We start from the raw sequence: 880 nt of genomic DNA on the forward strand, positions 1-880 counted from the left end.
GTGACACCTGCCACCTCCACCTGGGTGTTCGGGTCTCCGGGGCACGTGCTCTCACAGCTGCACAGCCGCCACCCTGTCCACCCAGAACTATTCATCTGTGAAACAGCTCTGCTGTGGACGGAAACGGGGTTCTGGGGAGAGTTACCTCCCGGGTGACGGGCAGGCCCCAGTGTGCGACCATGCCCCGGGCACATGACTGCTTTCGTGGAAGGTCTGTCTGCCTTGGGCCAGCCTCTCTGAAATAAAGATATAAATACTAGAGGCCTGGTGCACGAAATTCATGCACTTGGCGGGGGGGGGGCGTCCCCTCAGCCGGGCCTTAGCCCTCAGGGGGATGTCCGACTGCCGACTTAGGGGAGCAGGCCTAAGCTGGCAGTCAGACATCCTTAGCGCTACCGAGGAGGCAGGAGAGGCTCCCACCATTGCTGCTGCAAGGGGACCTTGGTGACCTCCACTTAATTCAGTGGCAGGCGCCTCCTGGGGAAGCTCTGAAACAGGCCTGGTGAGGGTGGGAGTGGGGATGGGGTGGGGGGTTTGGGGGTTTCAGGGTCTGGCTGTCTGCAGGAGAACGTGGGTTTGAGGCGTGTTCCCCCTAGTGAACCGGCTCCTTCTGCAGCGACGGGGAGAACAGCATGTCTGGGCTGCGGGAGCTGAGCCAGGGCGAGACGGGGAGGCGGCCTGTGAGCCCCAAGGGCCGGGCCACTGGGCCGCTGATTGGGTGGCTCCTTCAGGTTCGTCCCAAGACGGAGACGCGAGCAGCGATGTTGTTGATAGCTTTTGCTACTTTTAATGAAGCTGATAACTGGAAAGGTGAACTGAGGTGTTTTCCCGGAGTCATATCTCAGCTTCGCGGACCAGAAGATTTAAGCAAAAATATGGA

This window comes from Myotis davidii, unplaced genomic scaffold (assembly GCF_000327345.1).
Source record: "Myotis davidii unplaced genomic scaffold, ASM32734v1 scaffold181, whole genome shotgun sequence".
NCBI lineage: Eukaryota > Metazoa > Chordata > Mammalia > Chiroptera > Vespertilionidae > Myotis > Myotis davidii.